At 51.4% G+C, this 18,396-nt stretch overlaps 1 protein-coding gene across 3 annotated transcripts in view; it reads right to left on the bottom strand.

Annotated features, from left to right (window-relative positions):
- Positions 1 to 15,691, bottom strand: part of LOC149365843 (latrophilin Cirl-like) — a 298,689-nt gene extending 282,998 nt beyond the window's left edge. For all 3 annotated transcript variants that reach the window (XM_089546655.1, XM_089546665.1, XM_089546678.1), the window contains exon 1: positions 15,651 to 15,691. The gene's annotated coding sequence lies outside the window, so the exon portion shown is untranslated. The remainder of the gene's footprint in view (positions 1 to 15,650) is intronic.
- Positions 15,692 to 18,396: the final 2,705 nt, after the last annotated feature.

Here is an 18,396-nt window from a genome sequence, read left to right as displayed (position 1 = left end):
CTCCCAGAAGAGCCGTTAGAACTCTCCGCCGTTGGTTTCTTGTCACTTGTTGGCTTAACGTCGGCTAAGGAGCCGAGCGCCAGAAATTCCGCTGCCAAAAGAAAAAAAACACCCATACTTCTCGAAGCACGCGAGAGCCTCCAGCTGACTCAGGAGCGCGGAAACGACCTCCCGTTTCGCCCCCTTTTTTCCACCGCGCTTTTATTCTCGGCCATCTCGGGGCCAAATTTGCAAACCGCGACGCCGCACTTCCGAAGAGCGAGTTGGCGAGCACGCTGGAACAGGGAACGGGGCTGGGGAAGGGCGCTCGGACCAGCGATCCAAACTGCCGCGGTCGGAATTCCTCGACTACTCGAATGTGATTGCTCCGGCCGGCGGCGAATTCGCCTCTCTCCTCCTCCCGACCCCTCCTCTCCCCCAATCCTCCGCCTTGCGCACGACCACTTCCTTCTACACACCCTTTCCAAGCACATACACATGCACCAACGCGTGCTCTCGGTCCAGGCACACATACGACGTACATCTGTACCGACCAAACCATAGCAGGCCCACTTTCGCTCTGCGCTTATTTTTGTGGTTTCTCGGGAACAAAACGACCAGCAGACGGGAAAGAGGGATGCAGAAGGCAGAGCCGATGGGGATGCCCTCCTTCCCTTCCTCTTCCGCCTATCTGTTCCTCTCTACTACGGGCGACCGACAAACCGCCGCGGAACGCTCATTTAACCGAACGCTGAATGTGCGATTGCCTAAGCAAATGGGGGGATATATGGCTCCTCGGTAGATTTGCATAATTGCCATCGCGCTCTCTCTCTCTCCACTTCGCCGTTGCCTCCTCTCCACTTCGCCGCCTTCCCGCTCGGCAATTTTGCTGGTGCGAGTAAGTGCCTGTAGTGCATGCTTCGGTGTAGGGCTGTTGTGCTAATCTTCCTCCACGTGGAGTGGGGGTTGTAAGTGGTTGAAAAGAAGAGCTCAGTAAACATAGTGGGACACTGAGGAGTGGAGAGGCACGACATAGAGAGATGCAGCGACGAACTGCACACTGTGTTGCAAGCGTGGCCTCGTCCTACATTTGGCCTGGAATCAGTAGATGCAGTCAGACTGCGGAAGTGGCGCCGGGGTAGGCACTGGGCGGATTCAGGATTTAAATTAGAGGCGGAACCGTGCAGATCTTGAGGCTTTATTACCCCACCCCTGCTATCCCTTGAAACTGAGTACGATTCACGTATTCCACTAGAAACAGTTGATACATGGCTGAGAGCCAAGCAAAACAATACGAAGCTTTCTTGCGTACATTCGTGAGCAGTTTGAGAGGGAACAAAGCTTGATCATTCATTTATAGATTACTTCATCATTGTGTATGGTAGTAAAATGGCAGTTTGGGCGAGTTGGTTAAGCATCTTGTAATAAAAACAGCGCAAGGACACAGGACGAGAACGGAGAGTACGGAGAGAACGGAGAGGAACATCGCCGTGTGTGTCTACTCTCCGTTCTCGTCCTGTGTCCTTGCGCTGTTTTTATTACAAGATTATGTATGGCAAGCACAGCTTTTTCCTGTTCTATAACTGCTTCTCCTCTCGGAGTCTAATTATCTAAACGTCATTCTCAAATTTAGTAGAGAAATAACAAGAAAATTCTGAATTTTGTGGAAAAAGTTTGTTACCTCTTATACTGCTCCCGACTGTACATTGCCGTTTATGCTCTAATCCCAGCCGCTACTTTCGCCACGATAGCATGCATACCTTAGACTTTTACGACTGAGTGAGCAGCCCATGTAAAACCGAAGCTTTCGGGCGAGAAGATATTGGATGAAAACGAATCTTACGCGACTAAACAGTTTCTGTTTTCCTCAAGAAGACACCTCTATTACTCTTCCAGTCGCGCGGGTGGCCAAAAGCATTCCGGAGACCATTCCAGTTAGTTGGCTACACGCCTCTCGCGACAGCGCAACCGACGGCTTGCCTCGCTAACCTCAACTGTTGTCGAAGACCCGACGCGCGCAGTTACGGACGCGTTGGCGGAAGCCAAAAGGGTCGCTCGGGGCAGGGACAGCGCACGCCAAATGCGCTCTCCGTTAAATATGACTTCGCGATGCAGCGTCACCTCCAGCACCCAAGAACACGCTATCGGTCCGAGCTACGTCATATATTCACAACTTTAGTCACGGAGGCATTTCTTTTCCGGGCCGTGCATATACGCAGGGATATAGGAAGCGCACGAAGTCGCAGTACCCGTCCACGACAAAGCCATCACGCAGGGAGATGACGCCACTATACCTCCGCCGTTCCGCCTGTTGCGTATTGGACGCTCAAGGTCGCCCTCTGTTGGGTGCGGCGACAGGTAAAGGCGTGCCCGCGGCAGGCGCATTCGATTCATTCTACCGGAAAATGGCGAGGCGCGGTGGGCCGGCCCGGCCTCAACGTGACCGCTAATTACTACGCCCGAGCCGTCCCCGGCGGGAAAGCAATAGAGGGAAGGCAAAAAAAAAAAACAATAAAAGGCGAAGCTGTCCACGAAGTGTGTTCGTTTACGTGAGGGACGAAGAACGCGGAAGACTATATAGACAAGCACACGCCCGCCAAAGAGAAATGGGAAGGGACGCAGTATGTGCAACGTCCATAGGTCAGCCCAGAGTAAACAGTACATGCCTTTCGTTTTGGCGCAAGCAGCGACCCTGAACTTTCTCGTCTCTAAAAGTAGCACTATGTCGATAATTGCCTTTCAGTCTGAGTGCAGTGTATTCTATTTAAAAGCTCATTCGATCGCGCGCAAGGGAAAGTGGGACGACGCCAATGCGTCCTCCCTTCTTTTCATTCGATATTTGCGGCTAAAAACTATGGGGCCACTCTGGCAGCCTAAAGTGCGCTATGCGAAAGCCTTTGTCGCGCTACTTCGAGTGCCATTGACTGCCTATGTTTGTCATGGCTGCACCGCCATCCTCCTGCACTAGCTGCCGCACACCGGCTAAAGCCTGGCCCGCATGGAGCGTTTTTTACCCGCGAAATCGCGTCGCGCGCCCAACGCCCGCGCCGGCGTCGACGAATTTACTCCCGCATGGTCAGCAGCCGAGCGGCGCGCGCTACGGGCGACGTTGACAAGATTGCTGCGCCCTGCTCGCCCACTTCGGAATAAATACATGTCACCGCTGGATTCTTCGACGTGATAGCTCGCTCAGATGGTAGCGGTTCGCTTTTACTTCGCACAGCTCGCCCACGCGTAGAGGTATAAGCGATAACTAGCCTTTGTTTTTCAGATAATTTCGCGATTTTAAAGCTCTTAGGCCTAACTGTGTTTACCTCGCAAGAACGACACCTGGTGAAGCAGTTGTCTAGCTTTTAGTCACTTGCTACATTTTCATCTATTAGCAGTTTTTCTACTTGGAACGAAAAAAGGCTCGCAATGCACCCATCGTAGTTATCAGCAATTACGGATAAAAAAATTCTTCAACACAGCGTTTATGTGCTTTGGCGTCTTGTCACTAGATGGCGCTACCGTTTACGCGTGCCCGTGATTGACGGCGCGGCCAGCTAAAAGCGACTCCTCCGAGAGACAACACGCTGCTCGGCCGTTTCGGCCGAGAAACCCGAAGCCCAAGCCTCGGTACTATAGTGAACTAGAGCTCGGTACCCTCGGTGTGTCAAACGCCCGTGTTTCCGGATAATAACTATGCTTTCCGGGAAGCACGACGCAGTTTTGGTGGTCAAGCTACAGTGCCAGAGAGAGCTCGCAAGCGCGTCTCTCTCGGCCGGCGTGGCTCCGCCCAGAGTCACGTGACGCCCGTTCCGGCTCTCATTGGCCCTCTGTCGCTGCCCTCTCCCGGCGTCGGCGCGGCGTCGACGTTTTTATCTGTTTCGACAGAACCCGACGATTTGGCAAAAACGTCCTCTCCGGCGGCAAAAAAACGCTCCGGTGCCGTCGACGCCGACGAATCGCCCGGAAAAACGCTCCATGCGGGCCACGCTTAACGACGGAGTAGCGCTCGACGCCGCCGCGCCGACAGCTCCACCTGTCGACGATGATGACGTCACCTTTTGGCAGCTGCGCTCGTCGATGAGTCACCCCAGGCGCTGGATGTAACGCCGGACGGACGGAGGGGAGAATGAGCCATTAAAGGCTTTCGCCTTAATACGACGATCTGATTTTGCGGAACGAACTGCAGCGTGGGTCAAAGTACAAACAAGAAAGAAAGCATCACCGCCACTCAGCTTCACGAAGGCGCGCAGAAGTTAAAGGATAATGAAAGTTTACTTTCTTTTGCAACGAAAAACAAAATAAACAAACGCCTGTTTAGTGTTGCAGGCCTAATAAAGAAAGGAAGCTTTGAAGCTGTTTTGAAACTTGACAGTCGTCGAAGCCTCCCTTCGCAAAGGGAGCTTCTAACACAAGTCAGAAACTGTTGTTTGCAGTACTGCAAAAAAGATAGACTAAAAATATATATATAAACAATGCAAGTAAAAGGATCGCAAGGAAATCCTGCTTCGCCACACTTTCCAACGATCCGGACAATTTCGCTGACCGATGACGACGGTTATGGCCCCGCGCTTAGACGAGGTCGCAGCGATGTTATACGGCCCGCGCAAGTTCGCGGGACAATTTTCGACGAGCAACATACCGCGCTGCTCACGCCCGAAGCGAGCGCGGGAGGGGGTGACTTCAAAGTGGTTGGCGCCATAAATATGAACCAACCGAGGGAAAGCCAGGCGGGAACAGGAAACATTTTCGCTCTCCACAGGACGCGGGAAGCCGGGAGGAGAGCTGCGGAGGCATGTGCCTCAGGAGGGAAGTAAGTGGAGGCTTTGGATGAGAGAGGTGGAAAGGGTGGGAGAGGCGGGAGAAGATAAGCGGAGGAAAATTTTTGCGCCGATCCGCGCCGGCGCTATACCCGTTCACATCCGCCCCCTCCACAACGGCTCCATATCCGAAACAAAGCACCAAGAAGCAGCCAGGGACGAGCAGCCACCATCGCGCGGCGAACCGATATCGATCACGCATACACACAAACGACAGAATCGCCGGGGGGGGGGGGGGGGGGAGGAATCTCGCGGGGGACGGCGACGGAAGGGCCAGACTGATGCCGGCTCGCGCGACACGAGGACAGAGGGGAGATGAAACGTAAGAGTTAGGCGTAGAGGATGGTCGGCCTATGGAGGGAAAGGGGGGGGGGGGGGGTTAGTGAAGCAGTGAGCCAGCAGAAAGCGAGGCGACGATGACGACGACAAGAGCTGGATATATGGCCGCTGCCCAAACCCTATGGTTTGTCCAGCGACCCGTCCCCCGGTTCCGCCGGCGCCGTTAAAGTCACCAGCGCCTCCCAGCGGGGACGCATAACTCAATTTCATACGTCCCAGCGGCGGCGACGCCGAAGCCCACACCGCCGCAGCCTTTTCTCCCCCGGGGGAGAGGGCAAGGGACACCGCATCTTCCCCCCTCCTCCCCTCCAACTTTCCATCGCCACCACCACGTCCAACACGGCGGCGCGGCTCGCGTTGTGTGCGCTAACCGCCAGCAGCACTCTCTCTGGGCGCGAAGAGTTTTCCCGGGCTCCCCCCCCCCCGAGATGGATGCCACAATAAATCCAATTACCCCGCGGCGGCGGCGGCCCCGTGGTCGAAAGACCGGGGCCCGTCGACGCCGGACGCGTCGCCACGACGCGCAGACCCCGCTATAGAGAAGGACGAGAGGATGAGGACGCCTCCTAAAAACGGCCGGACAGCGAGGCGACGTCTGAGTGCAGCCCAAAAGTGGACGGGCGGAGGAGGTGACGCCTTCTTCCAGTGCGCCCGACTAACAGAGGGAGACGGACGCTCGCACTTCGGGAAGCTAAGGAGGCTGGGGAGAAGCGAGGCAGCTTCCCCCGAGCATGTTGGGGCCGGATTTCGCCGATCTCGTCTTCCTTCCTGAAGAGAAAGTTTGTCGATGTAGAGGCGCATTTCCTGAGAGCAATTCTAACGAACTCGCTCCCTGTTGCGGAGACGAGAAACTGCATTCCAGCTGTTTTCGTGTTTTTCGCCGGTATCTATAAGGAACTTGGATTTTCCCGGGAAGGTTATCAGCGTAGTCCCGTATAGTGCCCCGTTAATACGACCCTCGCTAATACGAATGAATCGAATTATGGACAGTTTTTTGAGGGGGCAATGTTTTTCAATGTATTTGCGCCTCGTTAATATGGAAACTCGCTGTTCGTACAATGGACAAAAATTAGTGTGGGCAATTAAAAGAAATAAAAATTGCCGACGATTACGTTACTTCCTAATGCGAAATTTGAGCGCAGCAAATAAGCTGTTTCACCTTTTCGATAGTGAGTCAACCCCAGCTGCGGAGTTGGTTTCAGGGACAACGCCGCCGATGCCGACACAAACAATATGATACCCTCGCTTCCGCAGCGCTAAGAACCAGGTCTAGCCGTGGGAAGGTGGTCACGTATTCGTCGACGTGCCGGGGCCTATGTGAAATAACCGGCGCGTCGGCAACTGAAGAGCACCCCTATCCGCCACACAAGAACAGGGGGGGGACCCTTTCCTCCTCTTTCTGCATGGCGGCGACGGTGTTCTATGCAGTCACGTTATCTTGACTCTCTAGCGGCGTCAGCGGCATCCAGCGGTATCAGTCGGTCGTTATCAGTCGGTCGCTGCTAGCGCTGGGGGGATGAAAGGGGGGCGGAGCTGGTTACGAGGCCGACGCCGACGACGACGCGAAACCCAGGAACGGACGCCAAAGAGCTGCGCTCTAAAATAATAGTTCCCGGCCCGCACCGCTTAAAGCACAACGGGCTATAATGGACAGGGTGAAAATGTATGAAGGCGTTGGACCGCGTATATTTGCCCCGTTAATTTGGACAGCGATGAGCATAAAATCCGATAGCCTGCGCCATACGTTTCGTCCCTGATATTCTGTGTGCAAAACACGAGAGAACGTCAGTGCCAATGTGCAGTGCCGTAGTAATGGCCTTTTTAAGGCGGAAGCCTTTAATGCCTCATCGTTGTAAGCAGGGGCTGTCGACAGAAAATGTCACGCTTTTCAGTTGGTCGAAACGGTCGTGACGACACAGTGCGCGAATTTCAAACGGGGCCAATTGCACTTCGGCTACTAACCATGCAACCAATTAAAGGGATCGTATAGTGATGCTCCAAGTAAGTTTGACTGAGTTTAGTTAATTGCTTACTTAACCAATTAGTCCAATTAACCTTTCTAGTCAGACCAGATAAATAAATAAAACTGAGTAAGAAATTGGCCGAGCTTGGGAATCGAACCCCGGTCTCCGCAGTGCGAGTCGAGCACGCTACCACTCCGCCATGCCAACTCGATGGTTTGGAATGAACAAAGGTGCGTCTAGTGAATACGGTATCTTCGTTCACTCCCATCTTCCTCCCTTCCCGTTACGGCGAGGTTTAGGTGTCCACCGAGATATGCGAGACACATTTTCTTTCCTCAAAAAACAATTTACCGACGAGCAAGTCGTATTTGTGCGCGTTTCTGATTGGTCCAAATTGTCGTGACGTCACCATGCGCGAATTTACGGGTGTCCACCGAAATATGTGAGACAGTTACTGCGCAACTTCCTTTCCTCAAATACAATTTTCGTCTAGTGTCGACTGAGATATGTGAGACAGTGAATGCGTAATTTCCTTTCCTAGAATACAATTTTCATTTTCTTCACTACGGCCCCTCTTCTTTCACTCACACTGCCTCCCTTCCTGTACGGCGCGGTTCAGGTGTCACCGAGACGACAGAGAATTACAGCGCCATTTCCTTTCCTCAAAAAGCGTTGCGTTCAAAGGGCAAGGCATCGCGCCGAACGGATGGTGGTGTTCCGTGGACTCCCTGGCAGCGCTGCAACACGCTGTCGCGTTCCACTCCTAAAGGCGAAGCTTAAGCGTCATTAATGAGCAGTTGAATAATGCACCAACAAAATGGGAAGTGAACAATCGCTTAGCAGAATGCAGCACTCAGGCTTTCGCCTTTCACCACTTTAGCCGCTAAAGTTCCTCGTAATTTTGTGTGTGTGTGATTTCATGCTTTACAGTGCTAAGGTGCCTGGTCGACGCGCTTTACAAGTCTGCCGCATGGCATGAATGGCTGCGAAAAAAACAAAAACAAAGATCACTCTGCTCTGCGTTGGAAACCACACGAGCAGCTGTCAGCGGAGTCAGTACAGGATGATGTGAGCAGTGAATAGCTAGGAGACACTTCATCACACAAAAAGGTGCCATCATGCGTCTCGTCGACCACTAAGCGCTTCAAACGTGCTTCAACCAACATCGCATGATTTTTAAAGGGGCCCAGAAACACAATCTTAGTTAACTGTTTTGCCTGTTGATTGCGTACAGTGAGTTATAATGGTGCTATTAGCGTTGGTAATACCGCGTACATTCCGTTTTTTAATATTTTAATGTCCTCCCAAAAACAACTTCATGGCTCTGATGGTGTCGCCGCACAGTGGCGGGTTTTTAGCAGCGGATATGACATCACCTGGCGCGAGCTTGATGACCGGACAAACAGTAAATATACTGCAAATTGTGTGAATAAATAGAGACACATTTTGTCACCTGTCTGCGTTTTATATTAGATCAACAAAAACAACTTGCTTGTCTTAGATAAAAGCCCTGCAAAGCAAGTAAAATAAAAATACACCACCAGGGGCGCTCTGGCATGGAAACGACGCTGCCAGTCTCAGCAAGAACGAGTTAAAGGGAGCAGGCAACCATGGAGTACAAACTTCCGCGACGTGCTCTGGCTGGCTGTTTTGACTGGTTGCGCCAGGTGCCGTCATTGGGAGAGCGAAATAGGAGTGGGAAGCCCCGCCAAAATCGAGTTGAGGGCAGCGTTTTGTTTGCTTGTATTTTGAAATTTCTTCACTGAATAACTCCCGTTCCTGTGCATCGATTCCTGTAATTCTTTTTAAGTCAGCATCTGTGTGACATAAAGAACCCACCTGAAGTATAGCCGGTATTCCCCCAGGCAGTGTTTCGCAGCCCCTTTAAGATAATGGCGACCAGAATAATGCACCTCCACCTTCCAAAGATTGCCCGCTTTCCACTTCCATGTTCAACACTGTACACAGAAGCAATCCGTATTCATAAATCGTTTTTTTTTTTAAATATAATGCTTTTTGCTTTTCTGCATGATTCGTTATTACGGCCTACTCGTTTTATAGACACCATTGCTCGGGAACCAAAGTGTCCATTTTAAAGAGGCACGACTGTATATTCGCATCAAAGTGGAGCTCTTGGTAATGAAATACAGTTTCTCCGATCTGTTGCCAGTCCGTGATACCGCTGAACACGACTGGCATGGTGCGTCAAGTTCTTGGCAATGAAATACAGTTTATCCGATCTGTTGCACGTCCGTGTCACAGCTGAACACGACTGGCATGGTGTGTCAAGTTGTGTGCGCAGTAACGACTCCAGAGGCTGTCTGAGTCGTGCAAACAATTTGAGGAACTCGGGGTTTGTCTGTTTTCCTTTCTTTGCTGTTTCTCTGCTTTTAGACAATCGATACACGACAGCTCCAAGGTGGAATGCCCACTAGGCAATGTAATAAGCACTGAACGTAGACGGGTACTGGGTTTGACGCATTGAAGGAGGACGGAGCCAAAGGAGTTACGACTAGTCTTCCAAGCAGCTTAAAAGTTTTCACGGTGCTGAGGACGCAGACAATAAATTCGAGTTACAAATTCTACGTCTTACCCGGCGTAGACAGAATAATTTTATGACACTCTTTTTTTTTAGTTCTTCAATAGTGAATCGTTGCCGGCGAACTTCTTAACCTATTATCTAAATAGCTGTTTAAGCCTACCTGCAGGCTTCCCACACCTTTCCTCCGGCATTTATTTGATAAGATAGACGACTTTAATATTTTTTTTTTCTTACAGCTCTACGCGACATCCGCGGAGGGGCGCTCTTGATCGCGCTTCTCTCATCTATTCGCAGCGCGTTCACGCAGACGTAAGAAGCTGCGCCTTAGGGGGCACCTCAAAATTGCGTTCACCCGGCCAGACTCTTGCAATGTACAAGAACGCTCCAAGGCTTGTAACAAAGACCGGTGAAAAGCACGAAAAGTGAGAACACGCATTACAAAAAATGAAATCAGCAAGGACAGTACGAATATTTAAGAAAGCCAAGATGACACGCCGCTATCGAAACGAAAACAGAACTATTAATACACGAAGCGACTTGTAAGAGGATGATCACACCGGCAGAAGAAAGAAAGAAAGAAAGGAAGAAAGAAAGAAAGAAAGAAAGAAAGAGAGAAAGAAGGAAAGAAGGAAAGAAAGAAAGAAAGAAAGAAAGAAAGAAAGAAAGAAAGAAAGAAAGAAAGAAAGAAAGAAAGAAAGAAAGAAAGAAAGGAAAACGCTGTCGTCCGTGCCACAGAGAGAGAGAGAGAGCGCGGCAGAACGAGAAGAAGCAGGCGCTCTCCGCGCGCGGGAATGTAATCCCCCATTAGACGCAGGCAAGCGAGCAGACAGCGGAGACCAATTAAAGAAAACGCCGAGGGGGGAACCGGCGCGAGCAACGCTTTCTCGCCAGAGCCGAGTGTCTCGCCGCCGCCGCTGCTGTGGCGACGAAGAACAACAGCAAGCAAATGCGAGGTGCCGCCGACGGCTTGCGGAGGCGCGCGCGCACACACACAGACACACGCCGACGCAGTTCAGGATCCCGAAGAGAACGTCGTTCGAATCGGATAAGCGCAAGAACACCGAACTCTCTGAGGACGACTACGAGGGAGAGGGAGAGAGCAGAAACACGATGACACTCGAGAGGAACACGCGCGGAATGTGAAATCCAATTCGATCGGCCAAGCCCCTTTCCCGCTCCTTTTTTTTTTTTTTTTGTACTGAGCAGGACTGGGTGTTCGCCAACGAGGCCAGCTGTGAGGCGGAGACGGAGGCGGCGAAGAAAGCGAGCGCCGATGGGATGGAGGCGTGCGCGCGTCGCGGCGTGCGCCAGAAGCTGTCGGGACAGCGGATTATAGCCGCGGCGACCGAATGACGGCGTTGGGTGGCAGCGGCGATTAAGGGAGGAGGCCGTAGCTCGGATAAAGTCGACGCGTCGCCCGTCAATTCCCCGGCTATACGCTCTTCCAAGTCACTACTCTGTATATATCCTAAGAGTAACGGAGTGGATTCCAAGAGAAGGCAAACGTAGCAGGGGGCGGCAGAAAGTTAGGTGGGCGGATGAGATTAAGAAATTTGCGGGGATATGGTGGCCGCGGCCGGCGCAGGACAGGGTTAACTGGAGAGACATGGGAGAAGCCTTTGCCCTGCAGTGGGAGTAGTCAGGCTGATGACGATGATGATATATGCTCCCGATTTCTGGCGCGGTGTTAGAACTAGCGTGAGAAAAAAGAAATTGAAAGAAAGTAACGGAATTAAACAATAAAAAAAATTCAACTTTTAACGTCGCGCTTTACTATTATTTTTTTCCCCAGAGAGCACCAAGCCACATGCTCAGAGCCGGTAATTCTCACTGCCACACATTTCTTTTTTTTTTTTTGTAAAATGGTCATGACGTAAGCACAAATGTCAGAGTCCCAAAACATTTAACTCAGTATAGAGAGCAGTCGCAAGCGACGCGGAACTCTGATTTCGGTCGGTAAACACTGCGGTGGTCTGTCGTTTCTTGAATCTGTCACCTCATTTTGCTGAAAGAAATCACACGACGGGAGTTTGAGAATTTCTGTCGCGTGCTGTCTTCACGAGAACGGTATTAATGGGTATCGTATGTTTTCTTTGAGCCAGTGTGTAACCCGAGAAATCGAGCTAGTTCCCAATGGACACTGAAACTCCCCTGGACGTCCACAGGACGTCTAAGGGAGTTTCAGTGCCCACTGGGTTCCTCAAAGAAGCCAGAACTCTGCAACGCCAGATGTGAAATGGGTGTATTTGTAACTACGTCGCAGTGTAAAGTGTTCGCTGTTGACACTACTTGGTAAGGGCGCGCAGTCACAGCCAAGCTGCTATTTTGGCTGTGTTTCCCTTCAAAGAGCGTATTTATGTTAAAAAACACGAATAAAGAACAAAAATTTCAGGCGCCTGAAAACACAGAAACAAGGCGGACTGAAAAAATAAAAGGAATAACCAAAGAGCAGCTGGTGATCTGGTCCCGGTTACAGTCAAGAACTTGAACCCTTGACGTAATACAAAGCGCGCAAGTCCAACTCTGAAAGAAACCGAAAAAAAGAGAAGAAAATAAAAACTACGGCGAATAAACGGAAACACACTTCCGGGAGGGAATCTCGCACAAGTTGGCGTCCTTCCGGAAAAGCAGAGTCGAACGGCCGTTCAGATGCAGCAGGCGTCGGTCTACTATGCTTGAACCTAGTCGCGGACTGAGAAAGCTTTCCGCTCCGCATACCAAGCACGCTTGGATAGTCGTCGAAAGAAGGAAAAAAAGAGGGGGGGGGGGGGGGGGGGGGGCAGGCCTCAGGAGTACACGTAGCTCAAAACACGTCCTCGTGTATGCTGGAGGCATGCCCTCCTAGCTATAGAGCGAGACGAAAGGAGATTGTAAGCAACAAAAAAAAAAAACCCAAGAAAAACAGAGGTCGAGGCTAGCAGCCGCTCCCTAAACACCTACACGCGAACGAGGCGTGAGTGTATCATCCGCCATGACCCACGCTTCGCAGTGAGAGATATTCGTTGTACCAGGACACACGGACAGCACGCAGCACTAATTCGTCGCGTCGAAGACGGCGGAGTCCCTGTTTTGCTCGACCGGAGTGATCAGGTGATTGCGAGGGGGAGGAAGGGGGGGGGGGGGCTGCTACCAGCGCCGACTACGCAGAGCGAGGCACCCACGAGAGAGAGGAACGCGACGGAGAAGCGCCGGAGACTCGCAATCGGCAGGAGGCGCGCCCGTTCGCTGCTCTCGCCCCGCACACACACTCCACTCCCGATGATGGATTGGCGGGCCCAGCGGTGGCGGGCTTCTTCGGGAGCAAATGGATTCACCGCCAGACGGCTTCGTCTAGATAACGGTCGCTCCATCGGACGTGCCGCTTTCGCGCACTTGTAACCGTCCTCCGTTTGCATCGCGCCATTGGGAAAGTGTCTAGTACACTCTATGGCAGAAAGGACGAACACCGGAACAAGAATTAGACCTTCGGACACGAACAGCGCTACCGCAGCGATTACTCTCCTAGAGATCAATTCCTGCTCCCTTACTTAGACTAACTCCAGAGAGACATCAAGCACAGTTACTATCTTCACGGACGGAGCTCGTCGCGAGGAGCATATTGTTGCAGTTAGTCCCACTTCACCAATGCTTGGTTCATCAATTTCTAAGGCTCATCAATTGTTGGTTCATCAATTTCTAAGGTTCAGTGTGCAACTGCGGCCGACGCATGAGTTGGAGCACGAGGTGAGGCGACTAAGTGTGTCTGCATAATCTTTGAGTTGACCGAAGCACATAGAGCAACCGAAAGATTGAACAGGGTGCGCGTAGCCTGCGCCAGGAAAGGCAAGTATGAGCCTGGTTTGCGCCGCCAGAGGGCACAAGACTGTTTTAAAACTCCTGCAGGGCGATTCCAGCTGCTAGCGGCATAACGCTCAAGTTTTTTACAGCGTTAGCTGTTACTTTCTGCGGCGTCGTTGTCGGCGTCCGCGCGGTAAGCAGCGACACTGATTAGTCAGCATCCAGTGACGTCGCACATGACGTCATCCTATCCTGTCTGGGCGACAAAGAGGAGGAAATGAAGAAGAGGAGGAGGAGAATAATAATAGTTTCCTTCTCGCACCCAAGTTAACGCTGAAAAACATTCGCGTTACTAAATCGTAACCCTCCATGAGAGTTCTCACCTTAGATGTCATTCCACACGAAACTGCTGAACCTCTCTACGCATCTGTATCGACTATTCGAGGGAACGTGCACTTAGCGCACTTGCATTACCAACCGATTTTTCATCGCTCTTGTTATACGCCACAACCCGCGATACACGATAGCCGCATGCAACTCAAGAACGAAGCGGCTTTTCCCCGATAAGGACCCCCTTCAAGCCAATGGCGTCGGCCGATTATCATGAGCCTGCTAGCGTAACAATGCAGTGAGAGGCAGATGAAATGGGGAAGTACCCTCCCTGCACTGTCACGCCGCTCCCTGAACTGTCACGCTAGCAGGCTCATAAGAATCGTCAGATGCCATTGGCTGGAAGGGGGCCTTTGGACGGGAAAAGCCGCTTTGTTCTTGAGTTGTATCTGACTAAATAGTGCTGACGGTGAGGCTCCTTTCTATCAGCTTAAATCTATACTCTGCTATAAGGCACGACCGATAATGGCGGAACCCTCTACTCCCACCCGGGTCTGCGTACCTGAGTTGGGAGGGTAGGGGTGCCTCCTATATCAGTGGACAATATAGTTTCTCTCTCTCTCTAATAGATGCTTTCACCCACTGTGCTCTTCTTCTATTGATGCATTTGTTTTTGTTCCAACGATAACTCTACGCGGGAGCTTCTTCAGGTTAAACGGCGCCAACGTTGGATCCTCCTAGGTCTCCCAAACGGATCAACATTTATAACCAGCCTCCTAATCCCTTTACTGAAACCACTCTCATGCAAATGCGTTCTTATTACCTCATCGACCATTCGAAATAACCGTGCGCACTAAGTACCGGTAAATGCGGGATGCACGGAGCCACGGATTTGGCGCCGGGGTTCCTTCTGTCTCTCTCGGCAAGACAGCGCGGCTTATCTTCGGGGCGTCTCGCTCGCGTCCATTCCCTCCTGTGTCGTTCGGAACTCAGCGCGTGCGCGAGCTCTTTGTCGGCCCGTGCGAAAGTGGGCGCCGATAGAACGCCTTAAAAGCGTCCCGGCTTCGATGGCCGCCTCGCATATACGTGTTCCTCGTGTACAGCTGTCAGGCGAGAATGTCGTCCCGCCAGTCCCGTTATACGGTCGGCGAGCGGGGGAGGCTTGTTTGTCGACGTGGTGTTTATGCGAGGCTTAGTGGGTCACAGGTGGTCCCGCGGCGTTTTGGTACTAAGAGGACCACTTTGCGGTATCACCCCGCCGGCGCGCGGTAACACAGACACGTGGCGCGGGAGAAAGACAAATAAAGGAACACACCGCGCTCCACGGACGTTTCACGGAGCCTATAAATCTGCGGGCAATTTATATATCCTCCGGCCGCCGCGTCGTCGTATACATGGCAGAAGCGGTGCGTTTGTTTCGTTTGGACTTGTTCCAGCTGCCTCCTGGAGAGATGAATGGAGCCGATTCAGCGGCGCTCACCTTGAACTCGAGATATAGGGGGCGCCTCGCTTCGTTAAATCAATCCACCCTGATTCGGAGAGACCTCCGGGCGCCGCGCTCCGGGTCGCTGAAGTGTATCGAGCACTGATATAAAAAGTGGTTTATGGAGCGGCCTCGCGGTACTAATGTATGTCCCATGCAGAGTGCGTTCATGCCAGGCCCGTAATATCCTCGGGAAGAATGATACCAGTGACATGCTGCAGCCATTACGGCCTAAATGACTGTCATCCGTGGCTGCATAATAATGTTGGTCCCGAGGAAGCAATGCTCTGCCGGCTGTATACGCGAAGCTCGAATTGCGCGGACTGTCACGCACACGTATACGTACAAATGGACGCCGTGTGTGGACGCGTCGTTTGTCACTGAACGTTCAAGACGCGCCGAAAGTGGAAAAGAAAGGCAGCGCTTACCCAAGATGGCGACAAGGTCCTGGCAACGCCCCCTCTCCTTTTCAGCACTGAAACGAATCAAAAACAACAGCTTTAATGAGCGAAATGGGGACAATCGATAGCCCCAGCCCGCTTCGAATCAAATCGAAGTTTATTCTAAACATCTACTGCAGTGTTGACGGTCTCCCTGGCGAAGATCAACCGGAACAGCTTGAAGTCCTAACAAAAAATTTGTTAGACAGTTTGTAGACTATCCATAATGGACTTTTGTTTTAGTGTTTATAGACTTTCTGTGGACAAATCTCTACACTAGTGTATAGAAAATACAAGTAGAGTCTATAGACAATCTATAGATTTATAAACGTCAATAAGGCTTTGTAGGGGGCTAGTTGGTCGTGCATAATGAGACTGGGGAGTGCTAGGTTCTATACAAATGAACAACACACACAAAGAAACAACACGAGACACGAGCGCAGACTTACAACTGAGTTTATTTTCGACATGGCGTATATTTATACGGATCTAATCATCGGACGCGCAAACATAAAAGCGTTAAAACCAGCCATGATAGTCAAGTGAGTTCTAAAATTTATGACTTGCGAGGATAGTTTGTATCTAGCATGGTTTACGATTGCTTGGCTATCTTGGCTGGTTTTAACGCTTTTATGTTTGTGTGTCCGATGATTAGATGCTATAGATACACGCCATGTCGAAAATAAACTCAGTTGTAAGGTTGCGCTCGTGTCTCGTGTTGTTTCTTTGTGTGTGTTGTTCCCTTGTCTAGAACCTAGCGCTCCCCAATCACAGTTTAGATTTATGCCCATACACTTTTAGTACATTTCTGTCTGTACACAGTCTATAGAATACGAATAGACAAAAGGAAATATCTATAGGAAAACAATAGAGTCCATAGGCCATTTTTATAAAAGCCGAGTCCAGGAAGCCGCTTCCAGAGCAGAGAACAACACGCCGGAGAACATATCACCAACTACATGACACATATACGTAATGAACATGGGCAACAGTGTTGAAAGATAATGCGTACAACTGCAGGATTTTAGTTCGAAGCATCGGCTAAAAATATAGCGCGAAGTTTAGCATGGTTAGCATTTAGCAGTTCGTTTTGTGGAATTATACAGTCAGAACAAAAGCATAACAAGCATATTTTCTTTTTTTGCCATTTGCCTTTCGTCTTCTGCACTGCCATATAAGTTGCTCTATTTTTTTTTTTTTGCTTAGTTCAAGCGAGTGTAGAATTGGAATGAAAACGTTCAGCGGGGGCGTCAAGACACAAATGCCACGGACAGATGCAATTTTTATGCAACCACAGGAGATTACAAATAAAATCGAAAATGACTTTGTCGAAAGTCGTTTCAAGACTGTGCAGCGGGTCAGCTGACGACGGTCATGCAACTAAGACTCGCTGCTTGCGCCATCTGGGTAAGAAAAATGACAAGCAGATGAGCTTTAATGACGGTAAGAACACCAAGCAACGCGCGCACAAAAATGAGTTTGTTGTTCAGCGTCCTCTGACATTCACCACTTAAAGCGTTCAGTATACTTTTCTCCGACTTCCATAACAGCAGACGCGCCCTCAGACCTGAAACGTTCCCTCTCATACAAGGGATATAGCTTGCCCAAGCTTATTTCCTTACTTACGAGGTAGACTCGAGGCTTTCCTCTGTTATTTTTTTGTTTATTTGTTTGTTTGAGTACCACTAGGAGCGGAATGAAGCCCACAAATGTACTCACGTTCCCTAGGGACTCTACCGACGTCACGGCGCATGTTTTATTCGTTTATACGCACCTACGAGTGGTCTTGTGCCAGCGCAGCTTGCAAGAAGGCGATCCCGCGGTCTCGACCAGACCACTCCCGACATGCCACGCGCATACGTAACAACATGACAGCACGCTTTGAGCTGACCCTCAAAGGTGCATAACGCGAGACCGCTGATGTTTTCGAGGCCCGAGATATGGAGCGTGCAAGACGAGTGACGTGGGCGTAGCGGACCAAGCAGCCGACGGATGTGGACGAGCTGAGAAGCGCTGCTACCGCGCGCGCACAGCCGGCGACACAACGGTCGTCGTCCGCCGGGCAAGCAGTTCAAACGCGCCGTGCGTTAGAACGACACGGGACGCGGAGCTGGAGAGGACAGAGCGCGCATACGAATGGCCCCTATCTGCGCGAGGAATGATGTCTCTTTCCAAACTTCTGCTCGCCCCCCCCCCCCCCCCCCCCCCCCCCCCCCCCTCCCCGCCGCCTCTTCCGCTCCCTTCTGAAGACACATACACGGCCCCGTTTGGAGCGCTGTTCTACGTCAAGCGGGAAAGAAGGCTCTGACAAAAAAAAAAACACACAGAAGAAAAGAAATGTTAAAGGAAATGAACAAAACGCTTGCTTGTTCTTTTGACGTCGCTCCGGAAACAGACGTCCGGCCGACCACCTTGTCCCCACGACCAAACCCCCCCCCCCCCCCCCCATCTCCCTTACGCACATACGAAACGCTTCTTGCTTTTTCGAAACCGCCCCCCCCCCCCCCTTCCCCCTTCGCCCCCACTTGCCAGAAGCGTCGTCGTTTGGCAAACACGTCTACGTGACCAGCAACTGTGCAGACGACGACGAGTTCCGCGCCGCCAGACGTGGAGCTGAGGCGGCGGTACGAACTCCAGACGTACTCTGAACGGCAGACGGCGAAGTTGCCGCACTGGAGGCCGTTACGATCGCGTGGTAGCCGGAGCCGAAGACTGATACGCATCGAGCACGGAC

The sequence above is a fragment of the Amblyomma mixtum genome, chromosome 1, assembly GCF_055824585.1.
Source record: "Amblyomma mixtum isolate Tamu chromosome 1, ASM5582458v1, whole genome shotgun sequence".
NCBI classification, from domain to species: domain Eukaryota; kingdom Metazoa; phylum Arthropoda; class Arachnida; order Ixodida; family Ixodidae; genus Amblyomma; species Amblyomma mixtum.
This window is presented reverse-complemented; position numbering and strand designations above follow the sequence as displayed.